The sequence below is a fragment of the Lissotriton vulgaris genome, chromosome 3_2 (genome assembly GCF_964263255.1).
Source record: "Lissotriton vulgaris chromosome 3_2, aLisVul1.2, whole genome shotgun sequence".
In the NCBI taxonomy this organism is placed as follows: domain Eukaryota; kingdom Metazoa; phylum Chordata; class Amphibia; order Caudata; family Salamandridae; genus Lissotriton; species Lissotriton vulgaris.
In genome coordinates this window covers 312,128,007-312,152,821 of record NC_141690.1, presented here as the reverse complement: position 1 = coordinate 312,152,821, position 24,815 = coordinate 312,128,007, and the positions used below count along the sequence as shown (strand labels likewise).

General features: G+C 46.2%; 1 long non-coding RNA gene across 1 annotated transcript in view; it reads right to left on the bottom strand.

The window, feature by feature from the left end:
• Positions 1-24,565, bottom strand: part of LOC147725766 (uncharacterized) — a 123,512-nt gene extending 98,947 nt beyond the window's left edge. The window contains exons 1-2 of the long non-coding RNA XR_015309807.1: positions 24,430-24,565; positions 15,771-15,894 (exon numbers count right to left, since the gene is read on the bottom strand). This is a non-coding gene — a long non-coding RNA (uncharacterized LOC147725766). The remainder of the gene's footprint in view (positions 1-15,770; positions 15,895-24,429) is intronic.
• Between the last annotated feature and the right edge of the window lie 250 nt (positions 24,566-24,815).

Below are 24,815 nucleotides of genomic sequence, written 5' to 3'. Positions count from 1 at the left end.
GCTATTTCTACTGTTTCTTCTATACACTCTTTTCACTCGTTTCCGGAACATGAGCAAGCTCGACGCTCAGAGTTCATTAACAACACTTTTGTACAGCTCTTGCACCAACACCAACTGGTAGTTAACACGACAGACTGTTGGGTGTGTGGCTTGATACCCCACACTATGGATAAAGGTATTCCCTATCTGGTTTTGCCTTTCAGCTACAATGGATCATTTCAGGCCCTTCAAACCATCTTTGCTTATGCTCTTGAGACCTATCCTCCACGCCCACCACGCTCCACTAAATATAACTCTGCCAACAAAGCTTTAGTCCAGGGAATTATTGACATGATCAAAGACGTCAATAATACTCCATCTTACCCTAGAGACGAATTGCGAGTATATTTAAGTTGGAATACTTCAGAGTATCGCCTTAGTTTAGGAGAAAGCAAGCGTAAAAGCTCAACTCCAATCTGGGTCGTACCTCACCGAGGTCAGGTCTGTTTGCAAGGTAATGGGAGAAATCCGAGAGCTCAGCTAGGGAGGAGTGAGTGCGTAGAGACTTATGTGTTTCCGGCTAACTCTTCCCCTGCCTTCCTTACTGCCAGGGGTACCTACTTCATCTGTCGAGACAGAGCTTATACATGGTTGCCTGCTGACTTTTCAGGTTCATGTTATATTGCTCGATTGTTGCCTCCGACATACACTGCTTCACCGGATTACCACAGAATAAGAGTAGCTAGAGGTGTTTTCAGTAAGGAAGATACCGCTGGTCAGGAAGCTGGAGACTTCTTCAAAGGCTTCCTTCCGTTCTGGGGGCCTATGGCCAATAGTAGAAACATACGTCAGCTAACACGGGTAGTTGAATCTACTATTACCGAAACTGCTGGTGCCCTTAGCAATCTGACAGCTGAGCTTCAGGCGGATAGGCTCATGACATTGCAGAACCGTATGGTTCTAGATGTTATACTTGCAGATCGAGGTGGGGTATGCAGAATGATCCAATCGAGCTGCTGTGTCTTTATTCCTAATAATGCTCCAACAGTTTACGAGGCGATCTCTAAGTTGCACAAGATTTCGGACTCCATACATGTAGATGAGGGAAACTGGTCCTTTATGGAGTGGGTTTGGACTCTGATCTCAGCGTGGGGATGGAAGGTTCTAATGGTCATTGGTGTCATCTTAATATTACTATTCTCATGTTGTCTGATTATCCAGTGTGGTCCTGCTCTGTGTAGTCTTTGTGCTACAACCTGTTTTAGGAAACCACCTGCATTTGGAGAAAAGACACGAGAAAGGATGATGATACAACAACATGTCACTGACCTGATGAGCATAGAACTAGATTCAGACATAGATTGAGTAATTGCCTATGTAAGGGCAAAAGGAGGGTCTGAGGTTCCGTGACGGTTCCGTGACGACTTGAACCCGTGTTTTCAAGTTTGTCGGAAATACATAAAATTAGTATCAGCGAACCGCAAATGATCCATTTAGTATATCCTAGTGTTTTCGCTACGCTACGAGCAAGAGCACTCCTTCCACTGACACATTTCTGATATACACACGGCATCCATCTTAGATCGTGGCCGTCATTTTTGTGGTTCCTTGCCCTCACATATGCAATAGCCTCTGATCATTTCATTCACTTCACTTTGATTAAAGACACGTAGCCTTAGCCGGAGATTCACCTCTTACATGACACGTGCACCTTAAACCAGATCACGCTGAAGCTGCATGACTCGACAAAGGCTGCCTCCTCTGCCCGAGGCCAGCCCACCTGAACTGGTTTTCCTGTCCATTGTACCTGATCATGATTAGGCGGCCGAAGCCGGTAGCCTTGCCCATTTACAACCCACAAACATCTCTTATCCCGTTTTCTATCTTCTGCACCTGGCTCTGCTCCTTTTCCTTCTGGGCCTTTATTAGGGGGAGGTAACGAACTTTACGATGAGGCGGTCCGGGTCTTGAATGCAATATTGACAAGGGATTGTGATGGACTGGTGGGAACCCCTCTTCGTGATGTTTGGTATCAGATATTATCGACAGTTCCTGTGTAACGCCAAATATTTATTGTTTAGAGACACAAAAGGTTTGGGAATGTACCGACATGTGAAATATTTGCCTAGAGCACAATTTTTAGTATATAAGGAGCAACCCACTTTGTACAAATCGAACAGTCTCCTAGATTCTGCCCGTGTGTAGATTCTGTGACTTCTGTGTCCCTGCAGTAATAAACCTTTGGTCTTTGACGCCACCATCGAGAAGCCCGTGTTTCTGTTCATTTGTGCACCAAGGCAGGTGGGACTCCGGGGTCTTTGGGTGTTGTACCCTGACACCTCTGGACGGAACCAAAAAGTCCAGAACTCCACTATCCTGATAGCCATCCTGGAAAAGGATGACTTAGATAAGGCGAGTGCAGCTCCCTTAGATTTAGGAGATGGAGTGACCCACCCTGAGAAAGAGACAACTCCAGAAGAGGAAGAGGAGGAAGAGGAGGATGGCTCAGAAGTAGATGAGCCTGAGGATCAGGATCAGAGGGTGAACCAGGTTGTAGTTTCCAGGCTTAACCAGGCTAACTTAGACCTACATGGGAATGGAGAGGGCCAGCACCTCCCCAGATCCTTTAACCTAGTTCCCACAGGCAACAGAAGGGTGAGATCTCCATCAGAGGACTCTCACATTTCTAGTGTCTCAAGAAACTCTCAAAGGGGAATGACTTCCCCCCAGAGAAGAGAGCATAAGGCCAGGATGAGAGCTGTAGAACTCCAGATAGAGAGGGAAGAGTTTGCCCTGGCCCAAGCTAAACTTGCTTCAGCAAGGGAACAGAAAATGTGTGGATTAGATGCCACTGGTGGCAGTAACATTAATCCTAGAGAGAAAGACAGGTCCTATAATACTAGAAACCTGACAAAGATTGTGCCCCCCTACACAGAAGGGGATGACATCCACAAGTGGATAACCGCTCTTGAGAGAGCCTGCATGGTACAGCAGGTTCCTGAGGAACAGTGGGCAGCAATCTTATGGTACTCCTTTTCAGAGAAAGGGAGAGATAAGCTCCTCACTGTCAGACATGAGGATGCTAAAAACTACAAAGTCCTGAAGAGTGCTCTAATAGATGGGTTTGGCTTAACCACTGAACAATACAGGTTAAAGTTCAGAGACACCCAGAAGACACAGACACAGGACTGGACTTATTTTGTAGATTGTGCTACTAAGGCTCTGGAGGGTTGGCTACATGGCAGCAAAGTACATGACTTTACAGGATTGTATAATTTGATTATGAGGGAGCAGATCCTAAGTAATTGTCAGAACCAGCTCTTACACCAGCACCTGGTGGACTCTGATTTGACCTCTCCCCAAGAATTGGGAAAGAGGGCAGATAAATGGGTCAGAACCAGGATTAGGCCTAAGAATCAGACAGTAACCAGAAGAAGGAGTCTACCAAGCCTCAAGACAAGGGTGGGGATAAAAGTAAGGAAAAGACTTCCCCAGGGCCCCAAAACTCCAAGAATGGGGGTTGGTCCCAAGACACTTCATCAACTCAGAAGAAACCTTATTGTCATGCCTGTAAACAGGTTGGGCATTACAAAACAGACAGCTGTTGTCCCAAGAATGGCAATAAAGAGAATATACCTCCAAAGCCAGCTCCAACACCTCCAGTAATCCCCCAGGAATTGGGAGCACACCCAGGAATCTGGGTGGGTTTACTTTTGGAGCACAGGTGGACCCTGGCCTATCCAGGTCCCCATCCCCAAATGATCTTGTTTATGAGACTGGCATGGGGTTTGCCAACTTCTCTGATTTGCCAAAGACCTTGAGCAAATATAGACAAGAACCCATCATCAATAGTTTGAAAGTTGAAGCCTTTAGAGACACAGGGGCTAGCATCACCATGGTGGCAGACTGTATAGTCCCCTCTAAGCAACTTTTACCTGGTGCCACATACAAGGTAACAAACATTGATGGAATCCAAACAAATCATCCCATGGCAGTAGTAAACCTCAGCTGGGGAGGTGTCACTGGCCCAAAGATAGTGGCAGTGTCATCAAACTTGCCTGTAGACTGCCTACTTGGTAATGATTTGGAAATCTCAGCCTGGGCTGAGGTTGAACAGGAAATCCATTCTAGAATGGTAAACTCCAATGGAAAGGTTAGTGGGGCTGTAATGGCTACAGACCCAACCCAAGATGTCCTTCCTGAAAAGGTTGGTAGGGCTGAGCAACTCTCTGCCCCATCTTTAGCAGAAGCTCTTCCTAAACAGAATAGCAAAGCTGTTATGATAACAGCAGAAACCCAAACTGAGTCTCCTCCTGAAAAGGTTGGTGGGGCTGTGATGGCCACAGCCCAAACTCAAACAGATATGTGTGATGTGAAGCCTGAAATGATGGATCAATCCACCCAAACTGAGAGCATGGAGGAGGAAGAGAAATCTCTCCTTCACCAGACATTAGGACAGTATCAGCCTCCTCAGGGAACTGATCTTTCCCCTGATGAAGGAACTGCCCCAGAGGTTGTTAAGCCTGTCCTGACAGAGCCTCTGATGGCAGTGGACCCTTCTCAGGTGGGACCCAGTCTGGAGCAGGTAACCTGCCCCTCTCTACCTTGGCTTAGTCAGCCCAGGGCTGCAGAGGACAAGAAGGACAGAGAGACCCAGAGGGCCCCCTGTAAATGAAGCACCCCCATCAACAGATTAGGGGCACCAAAACTAGTAGCCCTAGTGAGGTTAAAACTTTTAAAACTCCTGAGGGAGCCCCCTTACAAATAGTTAGGGACCTCCCACAGATGGATTCTGTTGGGCACAGCCATACCTGGGACCCAAAGGGCTCAAACCTGAACTGTCCCTCCAGCAAGCCAAACAGAGGGACCCAGCCTCCAGCTTTAGGTAGCCAGAGGTTGACCCTGAAAGCACAGTGCAACTCAGTTGAAGAAAGAAAGGCACACATGGTGGAAGATAATTGGAGGAAGCTGAGCCCTAAGTTAGTGGGGCCTCACTTCAATACTCCATATCAAAACTAGCCTTTTCCTTACATAAACACACCCAAGGTAGTGATTCCCTATGGTGGAGACCCTCTAATACCCCAAGGGTGAGGGACTGCTTAGTGGACCATGAGACAGGGGGTACCCATGCTAGTACAGGTACTTCCTTATATGGCCACTCAGGCAATATAGGCTTACCTGGCCAAGGATAGCCTTATCTCCTTTCATTTGGCAGGGGGGTTATGTAGGAAGGTGGATACCTGACTATGGTTACCCCAGATTTTTTGCCTTGTGTTTAGCTGGTTTTCGACTTAGTTGGTCTGGTTCCCTGCTAATCAGGGCCCCAGGCTATCTGCTCCCTCTGTAAAATGGATTCCATGTACCCTAGGTGCATAACTAGATTGGCTTGGGTCACCTTATCATCCCCTGTACAGAGCACTATAGGTGCCCAGGGCATAGGTGAATCCAAGGCCTAACAGGGGCTGCAGCATATATTTTGCCACCCCTGGCTGGCTATCTAAAATTGACACAACTGACTGATCACTCAGCTGGGGCAAGGTGGTGTAATCACCCCTTGCTTAGATATAGTATGCCTATATCTAAACCTATCTGGACACATATATACCTATCAGTCACTCCTATGGCAGGCCTTGGAGGCAGAGTGCTTGGTTTTATGTGAGATGGTGCTCTAGCATGAGCTAAGCCTGTCTGCAGCTGCCATGACCAATTCCCTAAGCTGTTCCGGGATAATGCCATACCATATACTATTAAGTGCATTATAATCCTCGCGGTTATATGTTAACTTTGGTTTGGCTTTATCAAAACATGTCGTGTAAGGTGTCATACGATTTGGAATACTACCCCCTCGCCAGTCCTGGCGACGGGGGTAGCATTCCACCCCTCTAGAGGGAGACAACATGTTACTTTGCTAAAACGCGGTTGATTTTAAAAAGAGCCTCAGATCCACAAAATGGATGCTTCTGCCACAGACACAAGTCTGACCTCCTGCTGCAGACCGAAACTCAGCAGAGGAGGCCTGGACAAAGGCTTTCCTGTCGCAGGGAGGTGTTACACCACCCCAGACAGGAGATAGTGGATTGTAGCAGGGAGGTTTGAAAGATACCAGACACTGCCTGGGGAGCACAAGGCTGCCCCTTGCATAATCCGGCCAAACCGGTTCTGGGGCACACCAGCCCCTGTCCCAGCGTGGCCTGGATCAAAGGAGAGGGGTGTATCCACCCCCTTCCTGGGTCCCACCCATAGGAGGGGACCTAGCAGGTAATCCAGCCCCCTAGATTGGTATAAGAATGGGAGCAGGGCCAACGCACGCAGATTATCCTGATCAAACATATGAAACAAAACTCTGGACCCTTCAACATCCTACTCAACATAGAAGACTGAAGAATCTCCCTTGTGGTCAAGGAGTGACCACCCTGTGCAAACAGGCACCATCCAGCACCTCGACGTCTGCTTTGTTGCAGACAGAGATCGACGAGATCAAGCTTGCCTGCCTTCTTGCAGCCCGATCCACAGTCCCTGCAGAGCTGAGACCCGTGGAGGCGACCGGAAGCGTGGGGCACGCCATCTTGAAAAGACCACGAGACGCTGACCGTGCAGCCCACGAGTGACCCTCGAAGCTGTACACCGGGGTCTGAGAAGTCCCAACCCTGAGCCACTTTTGCACCGAAGCTCTCTCCTCTACACCCGACGAGTGCTACGTGGGGCCCTTCTGCTTTCTTTGGCTCGACGCGTTAGCCCGGTCACTTGCCAGCTGGCTTGTGGCCCCTGTGCCAGCGAAAACCTAAATACTACTTGCGATTCTGGTTTCTCCAGACTTGCACCAGCTCCTCTGAAAAGGAGCATCCGCTTTGACCCTCCTGGTCCAAGTGAGAAGCAATCTTCCAGTCCTGCGTGGATTGCTCTTGCCAAGTGTTGTTTGCCCCGATCTTGAAGCCGACAGTGCCGATGGTGAGAGCCTGCGTGGGACAGCTCGTGACCCACTCCTGGACGTCGCAGATGCCCCAGAGCCCACGTGGCAGCAGAGAGAAGCTCCTCGTCAACCACCTGATTGCGCCCGACATTGCCTGGTTCTGTCCTGGTTCCACCCTGGTCACTGCTGAGTGACCCAGACTCTGTCCCCTCTGCTTTCAGGTACTTTTCTACTCTGATCCACCCTTGGATCACACCGGACACTTCTCCTTCACATCGCCTGCAGCATCTCCAGCTTCAAGCACCAAGACCCTGCGTGACGAAACCCGACGCCACTTCGACCCTATGCACCCGCTTCCTCTGGGTGAGGTAACATTGCAATGCCGGTGTTCCCACACTGGTACACACCTCTAGGGTCTGTGTCTAAAGTTTTGTCCATCTAGGTTCAGCGGAAGTATCCTAAAACTCTATCTGTGTAACTTTTACGCACCATTGACTTAACATTGGTGCATGCGTGTGCTTTAAGCGCTGCACCCGAATCCCGCGGGCTTTTCCCGACTTCAGCATTGCTTGTCCCGACTGCTCCCAGCGATTCCCTAGGCCCTAGGCCTAACCACTGTTCGATTGGTATCTCTTATACCACTTTTTTAATATATGGTTTGAGTGGCCACCCGCCCTCATCTATAATTGTGCAACTTTGTATGTTATACTGTGCTTTTGATTTAACGCTTGTGCCCCTTTGCTCATAAAGAATACTGGGGATTATTTTAGAAATAAATACATATATTTTTATAATATATACTTGTGTGGTGTCCTTTCATTTGATATTACAGGACTGTGATTGGTAAAGCAGCTCGCTCAACACGACCTCTTGAGTTTAGCCTTTAAGGCTGCTTAGTCTATGCTACGATTAAGATAGCTTGTCTAATAAGGTTGACTTACAACCAGACACCATAAGGGTTGTTTGGACTGATACAAGGTGGTTCCAGCATTGGAAACATCATATATCAGGCCAACTTCTCACACTCATCATCAAACCACTTATGATGCAGGTCCTGCGTCATCAGCGATCTGCCCAGGGATATTGCTGGATTGGCGCTACATCGAGCCTTTCAGTCTAGACATGTGCTGTCATCGAGCACACAGGGATGTTGTCGGCTTGGATTTGAGTCGGCATTGAAGGGCACTGCATCTGTTCCGATCAGCAGATCAGGGTCCAGCAGCTGAGACAGGGTTGAAGTAAGTCTTTGTTGACCATGAGACTTCAAAACAGGATGAAACCAGAAAGCCCTTGGAGAAACTTGGGTTCAAGGATGTCGAGAGCAGGTCCAGTCCTTTTCACTTCCATGCAAAGAGCAGAGGGCCAACACAGCACTCCCTCCAACAGCACAGCAATCATCAGGAAGCACACCAACATAGTAAAGCTGTTAGCAAAGTGGCAGTCCCTCCTGGAGCACAGCAGCTCTTTGTCCTGGTAGAATATCCTTAGATACAGAAGTGTTCCGAATTAATGGTGTCAGAGGCCAATACTTATACCCAAATTGGTCTTTAAAGTAGGGAAACTTCAAAGAGATGCTTTGTAGTTCACAAGGCTCTGCCTTGGCCTCAGACTCACTATGGGGGGAGGGTCCAATCCTTTCTGTAGGGACATATACTGCTCTCTTCCAGGGGCAAGGGTGAGCTCCCGCCTCTCATCCTACCCTAGAATGCCCCATCAACATGCAGATGGCTGCTGTTACTCTTCTCAGCCTTTGTGTGGGGCTTTCCAGAGAGAATACAGAAAGCCAGCTGTCACCCACCCAAGATGTGTTTTCCAGGAACAGGCAAAAAATTCCAACTATCTAAAAGTGGCATTTTCTGAACTGCAATTTAAAAACCAACTTCACCATAAGTTGTGTATTTAACTTGTTATTCTGAAGACACAACATTGATTTTCATATCTTGTCCCAGTGAGAAACTACACTTACAAAATTATAAGGCAGTCAACTATGTTAACCTATGGGAGAGATAGGCCTTTCAGTAGGGGCATGTAAAACCTAAAAGTACATGTCCTGCTTATTAAATACACTGCACCCTGCCATTAGGGCTGCCTGGGGCCTACCTTAGGGATGACATGTGTATTAAAAAGGAAGGTTTGGGCATAGCAAGTAGGCTAATTTGCCAGGTCGAAAGGGCAGTTCAAACTGCACATACAGGCTTTGCAGTGGCAGGTCTGAGACACGTTTAAAGAGAGGTGTGGCGCCGCGGCCAGGGTGACTGACTCCGGAATCTGGGGATCACGGTTCGATCCCCAGGGCTGGCGGCAGATTAGCCCAGCACCATGTGACTCTGGGCAATAGCTTGTTTAATCTTCCCGACGGCCCCCAGCGCCTAGAGACCCTTACGGGTGATTGTGCGCTTTACAAATGTGGCTTATTATTATTATTATTATTATTACTGCTCAAGTGGCTGGCACAATCGGTGCTCCAGTCCCTCCAGTAGCTATCTATAAATTTACAGGACCTGGCCACATGTAGTGCACTTTACTAGGGACTTATAAGTAAATTAAATATGCCAATTGTGGATAAGCCAATGTTACCAATCAATCAAGTAGTACTTGTATAGTGCAGACTTTCACCCTAAAGGCACTGTGATGGATTGGAGGTCACAGACCCGCAGTAATTGCCCAGCGGTTTGTGCAATACTTTGAATCTCTTGATGCAGCACAAGACCCACCAGTCGCAGAGAACAATAGTCCCATTTTGGAGGACGTACCCCTCCACACTTTATCTCATGCAGACCACTGACAATTGCACAAGCCGCTTAGTGAAACAGGAATTCAGGAAGTCATTGTGGGCCTACCGCATTGAGAGACCCTGGGCCCCAATAGGTTCTTCACAGAGCTGCTCTAAAGGTACTCCTCCCTTCTTATTCAATGTTCCCGATGTCCATAATGGGGCGCATCATAATATGTAAGATGATCATTGCTAGAAATGGAGGTCTCTAATTGGCAGAGGTTTGCACCTTTGTCCAAGTAGGGACCCTTCTTCCTAGTCAAGGTAAGGGGGATACACTTAAAAAATAACCGCTGCTCACCTCCTTGGTAGCTTGGCACGAGCAGACAAGCTTATCTCAGAGGCAGTGTGTAAAGCATTTGTGCACACAAATAGTAATACAGTGAAAACACTACAAATGAACACCACACCAGTTTAGAAAACTATCTAATCTTTATCTAAACCAAACAACCAAAATGACAAAAATCCACAATGTAGTAATTGAAATGCAATCCTTACTTTCAACACTAGCACCTTGGATGCGTCACAATCATAAACAAAAACAGCCGCAGGTAAGGTGATGCATTGGTTCCTCACGCCCAGGGAAGGTGATACTCCGGTTCCCTACTCCAAGGAATTTCATGCGTTGGTTCTTTACTGCCACTCAGTGGAGGTGAAGCATAAGTTCCTTATTGTGCTGGGAGGTGGTTTTGTACTGCGGCCCCGGGGTTCTTGTAGACTTGACGCCTCCGTGCGATGCGTGGGGATCAGGGATGCTTCGCTTCTTGATGCGGTGGTAGTGGCAATCGCGCTGCATTGGTCTCTCCGCGGTTGTCCCATGATTTGTTGGTTATTGCAGCCACACAGCAGGGCCTGAGTTGGAATGGGTATGGTGATCTCAGACTTCAGAGATCGGTGCACGTGGTTCGGCGTGCAGCAGTTTCTCTAGCCACGGGCAGGTGCCGCTTCGATTTCTTCAGCGGCACAGTGGCGATGCGTCAGAAACAAGTGCAGATGCGTCACTCCTCTCTTCGATGCATCTCTTTGCCAGCTCCCAACAGCAGAAACAACTTCTAGAGGCCAAACACACCAGCAGGCACCTCTTGGCAGGCCAGAACTCCCAGCAAGGAGCTGGTGGGGAAGTCTTTGTGTTCCTGAGACTTCAGAACAGGAGGCAGGCTCTACTTCAAGCCCTTGGAGATCTCCTTCAAGCAGGAGACGCTGCACACAGCAAAGTCTTCATCCTGTCCTTGGCAGAAGCAGGCACTGCAGGCCAACCCCAGGCAGCACACAGCAAAGGGGCAGTACTTCTCCTTCAGCTTTCCCAGCTTTTCTCCTTGGCATAGGTTTCTCTTGAGTCCAGAAGTATTCTAGAGTTCTAGGGTTCAGGCCCCAATATTTATATTCCCTTTCTCTCTGTTCTCTTGTGGCAGAGAGGCTCTGTGATCAGTCGAAACCAGTTCTGTCCTCTCCGGTCCAGCTTCCTGACAGGAGGTGGGGACAGCATTTTGTAAGGCAGGCCTGGCCCATTCAGGTGAAAGGAAATCTCCTCCCTCTACTCTCAATGTAGCCCAGGTCTATTCAGCCCTGCCCTGACGCATCCCGGAAAGACAGGACACACCCTAACCCCTCCAGTGGCTGTCTACAGTGAATAAGCATTCCCAGCCCCTGTCACTCCAAAGCCAGGCAGTCAATATATAAACCAGCAGAGGCACACAGGATGGCTAAGCAAGAAAATACCTTCTTTCTAAAAGTGGTATTTTCACACACAGATTGTCGAAATTATGCGTACTAAAACAAGCATCTTTAAATTCTGAGTTCAGGCGGACTAAACTTCCCCTTCCTATCTTGTCCCAATGGGAAGTTATATTTATATGATGTTATAAATAAACTCCCATTATGTCCTACGGGACAGAAAGCCTTTCAATAGTGAAAAATTGATTCACTGTTTTTCACTATGAGGACATGGTACACACCTTAGGACATGTCCTACCTTTCACTTACACTACACCCTGCCCACAGGGGTACCTTGGGCTTATGTTAGGGGAGACTCACATGTAGGTTAAGGGAAGGTTAGGCCCTGGCAAGTGGGTGCACTCACCAGGTTGACATGGCAGGGCCAAACTGCACACAGACACTACAGTGGCAGGTATGAGAACCTTTTGCAAGTCTGCTTGTGTGGGGGCACAATCAGTGCTACAGGCCCATGAGCAGCATTTGATTTATAGGCCCTGGGCACATACAGTGCAGTGTACTAGGGACTTAGTACACTTATGTCAATAAACAAAAAAAACGTTAGCCAATTATGAAAACACCAATTTCCGGAGGGAGCACTTACTTTGGCACTGATAGCAGTGGGAAAGTGCCCAGAGTCCTAAAACAATAAAAACAGGGTCAGAAACAAGAATCCAAATAGCAAAAATTCGGGGAGAAAAAACAATGAAAAAGCCAGGTCTACAAGTCTGGGATACTCTCTCAAAACCTACAAGGTGACACTATCACTATTATACTGAAACCGTGCGAGCCCACTGAGGAATGTAGTTCCTAATGACCCATTTCACTAATAAACATAGAGGTCAAGATACTAGCTAAAGTATTGGCCAACAGTCCAATAACAGTAAAATGAGAATTGGTTAGATGTGACGAAAATGGGATTCTACCATGGTGCAGCAGCAGAGGCTGCCTCAAAAGGCTAACTACTATTTTAGCTAGATGTACGGACTGCCAAGAGGCACTAGTCTCCATTGGTTTTGAAAAAGTGTTCTACTCACTTCACTGGTTTTTCATGTTCAAGGTGAATATGGCTCACCTGCTAGTTGCTTATCCAGCTCATTCCCATCATGATAAAGATCTGATAGATTGTGATGCAAACTCACCACAGTCACAGCTGCATTTTTATTTTTTTTGTAACCTATACAAGGCCCGTGGAAAATGATCCTGGTTCCCCTGCTCAGAATCCTTAATGTTCGACAATACAGGCAAGCGTTACTACACCTCTAGCTTCTTCAAACCAAACTGAAAACGAATATGGTTTATAGGTTTACCTCTTCGTTTGTGGGGAAATAATGATCAATTGCAGGATATTCTTATGGGGTTCTTGGTCATTCATACACTGCCTATTGTAGATCAGGCACTGTTTGCATCATGCACCATATCATATATATTTATGTATGTTTGGTGCTACTTTATAGGTAGCCCATTTAAATTAGCTTAGGGCTTGTTTTTAATGCTGTGCTATTTTTGTCATAGAATTGTCTTATTTTTACTCACTATATTTAGTTCAGTTTTGTGTGATTTTTTTGTTTCACAACCTAAATAAAGTTTTATACTACTACTTCTAACGAGAAGCTTGCTGCCACCCGACCCACCTGCCCTGGCAAACAGTCCCGGGGGGGACTGCAATGATCCTTCTCCCGCACTCTGATAACCTACAAGCTATGGAGACTACAGTTCCCAGCCTCCCTCAGAAGACGCCGACCACCGCGTCACAGCTGAAGCGTTAGGTGGTGCCATAAGAAGACTCGTGGGGGTCCGCGGCGCGGGACGCGTCCGGGCTTGCCCGACCCAAGCCCAGGGCAAGGGCGGGCCCGTCCTTGCCCATCGCTGCCCGGAGGTGGCTGGGCTGGGCCATTCCCTTTCACCTTGCATCTACTGAACTAAGGTAATTACTCAAAATGCCCTCTGGAAATGTTCCTGTACGCACCCAGGGGAAACATGCATGTGCCATAAAACAGACTCACCCACAGCCAGACAGTCCCTCGCCTATTCTCCCCACAGCTAATGACTTAATGCTCCAGAACGCGATTGGTGTAGTTACTTCGGAAATCAAACTCACTGAAAGACGTCTATCTATTACCCCTGATTTTCCTCCCTTACCATCGTCGACCCTACCAATCAGTAAAAACTCTCCGGAACCCCTAGCTCATGGAAATGACCTCTTTCCAGATTCCCTCCTAATTTCTGTATCTAGTACAAACGCTAGTGTTGAGGGTAATCCTATCGTGACCAGGAAACATAGAAAAAGAAAGCAGGGGAATTGCAGGGATGCCAAGAGTAAAAAGGTCAAGGGGGTGAATACGATAGACACGATAAAAAGATCCAGCACTGAAAACCATAAGGGCAAAAATCAACCTTCTATACTAGCTCTTCCGTATCCAGTATGGGCTCAAACCCTCCTATCAGATCTCATTGTTCAATGTAGAATTATTGTAAAGTAAGAGGTTGCTCCCATTCTTGATTACATTCAAAAGCTAGCAGCCACTGTGGGTAAAACACACGTACTTGCCCAATAGAAGCCGAACTCTAGTACATCATCTTGCTGCCACCAAACAATGCTTTATAATCCCCAGAATATACCTGAGATATGGTAGTCCCAGCTACATACGGAAGCTACTCCGGCCTGAGACCAATCAAACTGTAGTAGGCCAGGAGCTATTGCTAAAGCTCTAGAAAAGAATACTCTTGGTCTAGTTGGGCAAACCCAGTTAAAACCACAGGGGCAGATAGAACGTAATCCCCACCATAGAGACAAATATAACTAGTAATGTTGTAATGGCCAGCATACTAACTGAAGGCAATGGCGGTGCTGATAGTTCGACAAGAGAAATCCAAACCACCCCTTACCAAGTATTCACCTACCCCCAGCGGCAGTACCATATGTGATTATACTGGCTGGAATCCCTGAACTCAAGTATGGCCAGAAGGAATCACAACTTGATGTCAGAAATAAGATCCTATTTTGGATGGCCACACACAAACAATTTCCTTATAACAGGGCTGGTGAGATTCTGATGGTACGGAGGGTGGCGTGGGTGGGTCCCAAAAAAAAACAATACCAGGGGACTGTGTTCTTCTAAATTTTAAGAACCCAGAGGTTGTATATATATTAGCATCAAAAAATCCTTGGGCCCGATTCACAGAATGAACTTAGGACTAAATCCTAAACTTACTACTATTTGGTATTCACAGAATGCACTTACTACTTTCGGGATTCACAAAGTGAACTTACTACTTTCGGGATTCACAGAATGAACTTACTACTTTCGGTATTCACAGAATAGATTTAAGACTACTAAATTTACGTCCGAACTCGGGCCGTAAATTCCGGCCCGGAGGCGGAGTTTCCGGCTTGGGGGCGGAGCTTACGGCCCGGAGGCGGAGCTTCCGGGCCGGAGGCGGAGCTTGCGGCTTGGCGGCGGAGCTTCCGGCCCAGAGTTGGAGATTTCAGCCATGGCTAAATACCCACCTCCGAGCCGGAAGCTCCGCCTACAAGCCACAAGCTCCGCCTCCGGCCTGTAAGCTCCGCCTCCGGGCCGTAAGCTCCGCCCCCAAGCCGGAAACTCCGCCTCCGGGCCGGAATTTACGGCCCGAGTTCGGACGTAAAGTTAGTAGTCTTAAATCTATTCTGTGAATACCGAAAGTAGTAAATTCATTCTGTGAATCCCAAAAGTAGTAAGTTCACTTTGTGAATCCCGAAAGTAGTAAGTGCATTCTGTGAATACAAAATAGTAGTAAGTTTAGGATTTAGTCTTAAGTTCATTCTGTGAATCGGGCCCCTTATCCTTTGAAACAACAAACAGCTATTAGAGTGTTAATGTTGGACTTTTTCTACCCCTCCGCCCAAAGTATGGGTGAAACTGCCTTGAATTGTGGTAGGCGGCGAATGCAATATAATAAAACCCCTACTACCTATCCACACCATGGATCTTTATTTAATATCCCAGTGATCAAACAAATGATCCCCAGCGTCTGGCGTCAGTCACCCTGGCTGCTGCGCCACACCTTTTCCACCCTACAGCAGCATTTGTATATTCTTAGTGATGCCCTTGAAAATGAACATTGGTAAGTGGGTTCAATTCTTTATTGTTGTTACATGATTGTTGGTCTACAAATTCTTTATGGAAAATGTACTTTATGTGCTGCCCCAGCCTGAGGTATCATCCATTGCCCTTTTGGCACACAGCTGTTTTTTTGGGTACAATAGAGACTTTTGGGATGACTGTATGCAATAGGCTCACAGGGCGTTCCACCACAGTAATCAACAAAATTTAACTATTTAGTTGGTTTTGTGGGTTTACCATGACTGTTCTTTTTGTGGTAATTGAAAAGAAACAAAAGCTAAGCAAATACCTCCAATTGGGAGGGCTTCTTCCTCCTTCCCACCACTTGATGATCCAAAAGAACTAGGAGTGAGCAGACAGCACAACATCTCCGAATTGCATGCAGTCATATAAGGCGTTCTTACACAAATGTCCTGTTGGGGAAAAAGAAAACACATCTGATCAGCATCTTGCACCATCTAGAGTATTCAGCACAGTTAGCTGCCATGGCACTGATAGGACCTTGCAACGTTTTGTGGAAATCTTCAGACTGTACTCAAGAGGATAAACCTTTGACCCAGAACTGAGGATTAACAGCATCAGTTCAAGAGCCTATCATTAACAGTGAATAAGAATATTACCCCACAAGAATGACAGAATGACAGAGAGTAGTAGATTTGTAAACCATGAAGGTTTATTAAAACTTTGTAAAGTTACAAACTGAAATCAATCAGTTTAGTCATAAATCAATAATCACCTGATTACAACATAAAGGAATTTAATCTAGACATATCAAAACCCCAAATATAAAGCTAAAGTTCAGGTAAAGTTGGCCAATGGCAGAGGGTTGGCCTTCTCCAAGGAAGGGGGGGACAGGAACAAGTCAAACTAATGAAATCAGTGAAACATGAAATGTTACTGAACAGATATCTTCACAATTCCCACAGAGATAGAAACAATCAAAACTAAAAACATTCATGAAACTCTTGGTGTGGGCCCTCTTGTCATGACTCATACAATGGAAGATTTCTGTTGCATGAACTCCATAGATAAAGTGCAAGGGAGAATCCGTCTCCACCGGTTCACCACATGCACAGGTGCTGAGGAGTACTGTCCAGCTCATTAGAAAGATACATTTGGTGGCCTTCTCACAAGATACAAGAATAACAGGACAGAATACGGCTTAAGCTTGGCTCCCGAAGCAAGAAAAAGATTATGCAAAGCAAGCAGAAGCACAGCATTTCATTAAATATGGGTCTTTCAGATTAATGCCTACAGTGACCATAAAATCATACTGAAATGTGAGGAAGCTAAGATTAGATTTGATGTGTAATTTTGTGTGGTCAAACGAAAATAAAAAATAGTGTGACAGGTCACCACCATCAACAAAGAGGGCAGCTTTGTTTTTTGAATCTACAAATAAATAAATTGTCCCTCAGAAAGCATGAGGTCTGGGAATGCAGCTGCCCATTTTATGACAGGTCTGATTGCATGTCCTTCTCACGCAAGCATGAATCAACAGTCCTCACAAGGCCTGACGTATGATATGTTTGTGAGCAGTGTACAGATGAGTAACATGAGTATCTCTTTCTTGTCAATGAATGAACCTCCAAAAAATAACAAAAATATCTTATAGACCACAAAGTTCTTGTGGAAACCTAGTATAGCTGGAGTCATTCCTAGGTCTAGTAAATTATTAGTCCAGAGACTTGATATGAAACCCTCACAACAACATGCTGTTCATTGTAAGTTGCTTTCGCATCTCCCTCCAGCCTTTGTTCAATATACCTCTTTTGGCACTATGGCTTCTAGTCTCCCTTGGTAGTAGTTGAGGCAGGCTCCAGTACTCAAAGCAAGCCATGTCTCACATGTCACTGCAGGCTGAATGTGATAGAGTGGTGTAGAGTCAATCCCTCCACATTACATGTGGGCCTTCAAGCTCCATTTCACCATCTGCACAGAATCTCCTTCCAGACAAGGAGTGTATGACAGTTGAATTGAAATAATTAAGGCTTCCTATGGGTCAGACTGGGACGGAGAGTAGGCCTGCAAACCAAAATAAGAAAATGTGGCCTCTATTGGTTAAATAGATAGCTACAAAAGTTGCCTAATTTTGCAAACTGGGGGCAGTTCGGAACCTGTGGAGGCATGCTGTATAGGTGTTTTGCAAGGATGGAAGGCTGCATGGATTCTAGGCTTGCTCCAGTACACAAAACCGTCCCATCAGGCCATAAATGAGGCACACAAACAACCAACAAAATCCCCAGAAAGTGAAAGTCAGACCGGGTGTAGGAAATTGGGTTATCGGTTAAGAGGGGCGAAAACCCTACTCAAGCATCAACCGTAATCCATGTCAGAGCAAGCCAAAAATGTGCACCGTGGCACAAAAGCAGTCCTGTTTAACCTAGTGGCACTGTACAAAGTATTCATGTACCACACAAACAGTAATAAAGTGAAAACATAACATAAGAAAAATCTCAAACCAAATTAGAATAATAGAGAAAATTTGAATAAACAAAGAAACCCAAAATGCTGAAAATCCAATCAGTGGAACGTGAGATGGAATTTCAATGTTTTAGGTAGATATAGCTTCTAAAAACGTAAAGCTTCACTCACACTTATCTGGTCATGCTAGAACAGGGGGAAGTCAAAACATCAGGCTGACCTTAGTGGAGTGCTGACAGTATACAGGGACCAGGTTAGTCCCGCTGAATATTTTACCTTCTTAAAGGCCGGCACGCAGAGTCGAGTTTGCAAGGAGCAAGTAGAGCATCACGGATGGTCACCGCTGTAGTGTGTAGAGAAGGCTGAATGCCACAACCTGTTGTCACTATAGCGTGAAGAGGGGTCAGGCATCACAGGTGGGCATTGCTGGAGCTGAGATTAGCGTGAGAGGTAATCACGAATTGTCATTGCTGCAGCGCCAAGTGCAGATCTTGCAAGTGGTTGCTGGTGGTTGCTGCAGTGTAAAGTGTTTGGTTCAGCGGACCTTCCCGTTGGTAGTTATCAAGAATGGGACAGTCTCAGTGTGAACAGGTGCGTTTACAGTCACAAAGGGTCCAACACTTCAATTGTTCTCCCTTTCTTGCAGAGGAGTGCACTCTGATGCCAGCCAAGGATCTAGAACCTGGGAAGGCACCTCTTGGAATCAGGGATTCGCTCAAAGAGAGATTTACAGGGCTCAGGCCGGTCCCGTCGTGGGTCCAGTCCGATCCATTTGCGTCAGGGCAGCTGGGCAATTGCAAGGTGTCCTCAGGACCTTGTTTGTTCACTGCATATTAGGACAGATCAGAACAGAAAGTCAACCAAATGACCTGTGGATTATGATGCAATCTCAGATTTCCTAAGGGTAGTAAGCCTAGTAATGCGTCAAAATGGTATGCCTTCTCAATAGAGGCATAACAAGGATAAATATCTTAATTTTTCCTGATAATTTAATTTTTCTACATGTGCTGCATTCCGAAACACATATAGAAAGAGGAAATGCTTGCCTCTAAAAAAGACTTAGAAACTTCAAAGATGTTGAGCGCTTGTGATGTTGAGTGTGATACTAAGTATTAAATGTTTGATAATAGTACAACCTTTGTTAACTAGCATCTGCCAAGCCAATATGTTTGACTCTCACACATGAGCACTGACAAAAGCATTAAACAATGCATGCTGAAGTGCAAAACTAAATACTATTGCTTGGTGTATAAAATGCATTGTTGGTGCAAAGAATTTCAGGTGTAATGAGAGAATGTACTTTCCAGATGTTAAATAGACACTTGTGCATACAAGTGGAGCCTGAGGTATACACACAAACAGCCAATATAAAGCCATTGAGACAGTGGCATAGCAACACCTTTTTACCCCTATGCCGGCCACTGAGATGGCTGATGGTAGCCATATGTACGAGTGGGGCAGGGTGGAGTGCTGGCAATGAGTGAGGGGGCGAGTCCGCCAACCCCCAAAACTCATTCCACCTTGGGTGGTCAGCCCCCACCGCTCCAACCCCCCCCCCTGCTACGCCACTGCATTGAGACTAAAATACTCATGTTGGCTGACACAAAATGTAACTGAAAATGTCTGGAGGTACTGGCTGAAAGTTACTAACCCAAGAAGTGATTAGCTGACAGAGTCTGAACCATAGCCCCTTAGAGAAAGTATAACATGCAATATCCTCAGCATGAATTACCATGAGTGCTGTTAGAAATTGGGTCTCTAGTTGGGGACCACAATCTTTGTCGGGGTAAGTCAGATAAACAAAAAACTAAATTAACCTGTGCTCACCCTCCAGTAGCTTAGCACAGATCAGTTAGACTTCATCTAAGAAGCAATGTGCAAGGTGTTTGTGCTCCACTTAAATTACTGTGCCACATTGAAGACACCCCACCCATTTAGAAAACTTGAGAATATTTATCTGAGTAAATTAAGACCAAAATGACAAACATCCAATAATTAAAACTTGAGATATGAATTTGTAAAGAATAAACTGCAATATAGAGCTTAAAAGTCAATATGGCTGGACAGGGGTGTATCCAAAGTTGTAGGCTGACAGAGATGGAGGGCAGGCTGGCTACAGGACTCAAGCAGGGCCCGCAGAAAAAGTACCTCAGATGGAGCATGCATCAGCGTCAAAGACTCGATGCGTCGGCCCCGATTTACACAGTCAGGCTTGTGTGTCGTTTTGGAGCCTCGACTTTGGGGCCTCATCATCAAACCACTAATGATGTAGGTCCTGCCTCATCAGCAATTTGCCCAGGGATATTGTTGGATTGGCGCTACATCGAGCCTTGCAGTCTAGACATGTGCTGTCATCGAGCACACAGGGATGTTGTCGGCTTGGATTTGAGTTGGCATTGAAGGGCACTGCATCTGTTCCGATCAGCATATCAGAGTCCAGCAGCTGAGACAGGGTTGAAGTAAGTCTTTGTTGACCCTGAGACTTCAAAACAGGATGAAACCAGAAAGCCCTTGAAGAAACTTGGGTTCAAGGATGTCGAGAGCAGGTCCAGTCCTTTTCACTTCCATGCAAAAAGCAGAGGGCCCACAGAGCACTCCCTCCAACAGCACAGCAATCATCAGGAAGCACGCCAACATAGTAAAGCTGTTAGCAAAGTGGCAGTCCTTCCTGGAGCACAGCAGCTCTTTGTCCTGGTAGAATGTCCTTAGATACAGAAGTGTTCCGAAGTAATGGTGTCAGAGGCCAATACTTATACCCAAATTGGTCTTTGAAGTAAGGAAACTTCAAAGAGATGCTTTGAAGTTCACAAGGCTCTGCCTTGGCCTCAGACTCACTATGGGGGGAGGGGGTCCAATCCTTTGTGTAGGGACATATACTGCTCTCTTCCAGGGGCAAGGGTGAGCTCCTGCCTCTCATCCTACCCTAGAATGCCCCATCAACATGCAGATGGCTGCTGTTACTCTTCTCAGCCTATGTGTGGGGCTTTCCAGAGAAAATGCAGAAAGCCAGCTGTCACCCACCCAAGATGTGTTTTCCAGAAACAGGCAAAAAATTCCAACTATCTAAAAGTGGCATTTTCTGAACTGCAATTTAAAAACCAACTTCACCATACGTTGTTATTCTGAAGACACAACATTGATTTTCATATCTTGTCCCAGTGAGAAACTACACTTACAAAATTATAAGGCAGTCAACTATGTTAACCTATGGGAGAGATAGGTCTTTCAGTAGGGGCATGTAAAACTTAAAAGTACATGTCCTGCTTATTAAATACACTGCACCCTGCCATTAGGGCTGCCTGGGGCCTACCTTAGGGATGACATGTGTATTAAAAAGGAAAGTTTGGTCATAGCAAGTAGGCTAATTTGCCAGGTCGAAAGGGCAGTTCAAGCTGCACATACAGACTTTGCAGTGGCAGGTCTGAGACACGTTCAAAGTACTGCTCAAGTGGCTGGCACAATCAGTGCTCCAGTCCCTCCATTAGCTATAAATGTGAAGGACCTGGCCACATGTAGTGCACTTTACTAGGGACTTATAAGTAAATTAAATATGCCAATTGTGGATAAGCCAATGTTACCAATCAATCAAGTAGTACTTGTATAGTGTAGACTTTCACCCTAAAGGCACTGTGATGGATTGGAGGTCACAGACCCCGCAGTAATTGCCCAGCGGTTTGTGCAATACTTTGAATCTCTTGATGCAGCACAAGACCCACCAGTCGCAGAGAACAATAGTCCCATTTTGGAGGACGTACCCCTCCACACTTTATCTCCTGCAGACCACTGACAATTGCACAAGCCGCTTAGTGAAACAGGAATTCAGGAAGTCATTGTGGGCCTACCGCATTGAGAGACCCTGGGCCCCAATAGGTTCTTCACAGAGCTGCTCTGAAGGTACTCCTCCTTTCTTACTCAATGTTACCGATGTTCATAATGGGGCGCATCATAATATGTAAGATGATCATTGCTAGAAATGGAGGTCTCTAATTGGCAGAGGTTTGCACCTTTTTCCAAGTAGGGACCCTTCTTCCTAGTCAAGGTAAGGGGGATACACTTAAAAAATAACCGCTGCTCACCCCCTTGGTAGCTTGGCACGAGCAGACAAGCTTATCTCAGAGGCAGTGTGTAAAGCATTTTTAAACACATATAGTAATACAGTGAAAACACTACAAATGAACACCACACCAGTTTAGAAAAATATCTAATCTTTATCTAAACCAAACAACCAAAAGTCACTGCAGGCTGAATGTGATAGAGTGGTGTAGAGTCAATCCCTCCACATTACATGTGGGCCTTCAATCTCCATTTCACCATCTGTAGGGAATCTGTTTCTAGACAAGGAGTGTATGACAGTTGAAATAAATAATCAAGGCTTCCTATGGGTCAGACTGGGACGGAGAGTAGGCCTGCAAACCAAAATAAGAAAATGTGGCCTCTATCAGTTAAATAGATAGCTACACAAGTTGCATAATTTTGCAAAGTGGGGGCAGTTCGGGACCTGTACAGGCATGCTGTATAGGTGTTTTGCAAGGTAAGAAAGCCTGCATGGATTCTAGGCTTGCTCCAGTACACTAAAACCATCCCATCAGGCAATAAATGAGCCACACAAACAACCAATAAAATCCCCAGAAAGTAAACGTCAGACCAGGTGTAGGAAATTGGGTTATCAGTTAAGAGGGGCGAAAACCCTACTCAAGCATCAACCGTAATCCATGTCAGAGCAAACCAAAAATGTGCACCTTGGCACATAAGCAGTCCTGTTTAACCTAGTGGCACTGTACAAAGTATTCATGTACCACACATTCAGTAATAAAGTGAAAACATAACATAAGAAAAATCTCAAACCAAATTAGAATATTCGAGAAAATTTGAATAAACAAAGAAACCCAAAATGCTGAAAATCCAATCAGTGGAACGTGAGATGGAATTTCAATGTTTTAGGTAGATATAGCTTCTAAAAACGTAAAGCTTCACTCACACTTATCTGGTCATGCTAGAACAGGGGGAAGTCAAAACATCAGGCTGACCTTAGTGGAGTGCTGACAGTATACAGGGACCAGGTTAGTCCCGCTGAATATATTTCCTTCATAAAGGCCGGCACGCAGAGTCGAGTTTGCAAGGAGCAAGTAGAGCATCACGGATGGTCACCGCTGTAGTGTGTAGAGAAGGCTGAATGCCACAACCTGTTGTCACTATAGCGTGAAGAGGGGTCAGGCATCACAGGTGGGCATTGCTGGAGCTGAGATTAGCGTGAGTGGTAATCACGAATTGTCATTGCTGCAGCGCCAAGTGTAGATCTTGCTTAACAAGTGGTTGCTGGTGGTTGCTGCAGTGTAAAGTGTTTGGTTCAGCGGACCTTCCCGTTGGTAGTTATCAAGAATGGGACAGTCTCAGTGTGAACAGGTGCGTTTACAGTCACAAAGGGTCCAACACTTCAGTTGTTCTCCCTTTCTTGCAGAGGAGTGCACTCTGATGCCAGCCAAGGATCTAGAACCTGGGAAGGCACCTCTTGGAATCAGGGATTCGCTCAAAGAGAGATTTACAGGGCTCAGGCCGGTCCCGTCGTGGGTCCAGTCCGATCCATTTGCGTCAGGGCAGCTGGGCAATTGCAAGGTGTCCTCTGGACCTTGTTGTGTCACTGCATATTAGGACGGATCAGAACAGAAAGTCAACCAAATGACCCTAGGAGTCCCTCGGGTTAGCCTAGGATGAAGGGAGCAGGTTCAGTCTTCCTTCTCAGAGAGCAAGGTAGGCCTCAAGCAGCTGGGCAGTCCTCCGGAGAACATGGCAGGCATCAAGCAGCAGGTCAATCCTCTGACACCAGCATGACATTCTACTGGGAAATAGGGCAGGCCTCACGCAGAAGGGCACGCCTCTGGGGTACCTTCTTGAGAGTCCATGGGCCCGATTCACAAAGGGAAACTCAGACATCTAAGTTTACGACTCTGAGTTCAGACATAAATATACTATGAAAATGCTCTTTGTGTGTCGGGCCCCATAGTTCTAGGAGTGTACTAAAGAGTGACTGTTGAAGCCCTGTATTTATACCTGGTGCCTGCCATGGTGAGGATTCCTTATACCACTCATCAACTGGTTATTATTGTTATTATTGGTGAGCTTATAAAGCGCCTGGCTACTCCAACGGAGTGTCCCCGCGCTAGTACATCACAGACCTTGACCACACGCCCTACCCCCCCCCCGACCCAACCAGCCCCAGGATGTGTAAATGCCTCCCTCCAGCCTACTGACATCACTCTCCAAGGGGAGCTTGGAAAAACCAGGCTTTGAGTTTTTTACAAAACATTATTTCCCCTTGACAGATCCTCAATTCCATTGGTAGGTTATTCCAGGTCTTCACCGTGAGAAAACCAAAGGAACTACCTAGATTTCTGGACCTGGACTGATTCTGGAAATTTCTTCTCTTCCACTGTAAAGGATCCAAGAAGTCTTGGGTGAAAAAAGAACAATGTCAGCTAAAAGAGCTCGCAATAATATCGGGAAAGTGAAAGAAAAAAAATCCCAACCTTAATTTGCGGTGGTGAGCCTCAGCAAGGCCTACCAGTGCAAGGGATTCGCCCTTCTCTGCACAGAGTCCTCAGACCAATAGGAAGAAGTTGGCATAGAAACTGGAATAGAAAAGACAGAGTTTATTAAACCTCATGAGGTGGAACTACATTCACACAGCACCCTTCGGTAATGCATGAAGTAGCACAGTGAACGGAAGGAGCGTGGTCCTTTTATACCCACACAGGGGCTCAAAGAAGGCAGTACAAGTACAAATGCTGGTTTTAGGTACATATAAGGTCATACCGAAAATGCAGGGTCGACAAGTAGGAGGAGCTAACAGTAGCTAGTTTCTAGTAAACACATCCTGACAGATATGGATTGACAACAGCTGCAAGTTCAACGG